Below are 310 nucleotides of genomic sequence, written 5' to 3'. Positions count from 1 at the left end.
CCTAAACGCTTCTCAATTTTGGAAAGATCGGCCAATGAAAAAGGGACATGTACTCTGACTACCTCCTCCGCCCCAGCCACCTCTCTCAAAGGTGCTAACACTGTAGGAGGGTGTGGGCAGAGATAGGAGACTCAAGACAGCCAGCTGGGGGCCCTGAGGGAGGCACGGACCGAGTGGATTACTAGTAGATAAGGAGGAGGAAGGAGGAGTCTAGGTGGGGGGAGGAGGAGGAGTCTGGACAGGAAGGGAGGGGGGTGGAGAGAAGGAGGAGTATGGGGACGAGAGCCTAAGGCCCAAAAGCCTTGTATGT

Source organism: Colobus angolensis, unplaced genomic scaffold (assembly GCF_000951035.1).
Source record: "Colobus angolensis palliatus isolate OR3802 unplaced genomic scaffold, Cang.pa_1.0 Scaffold14, whole genome shotgun sequence".
Classification (NCBI taxonomy): Eukaryota; Metazoa; Chordata; class Mammalia; order Primates; family Cercopithecidae; genus Colobus; species Colobus angolensis.
This window is presented reverse-complemented; position numbering follows the sequence as displayed.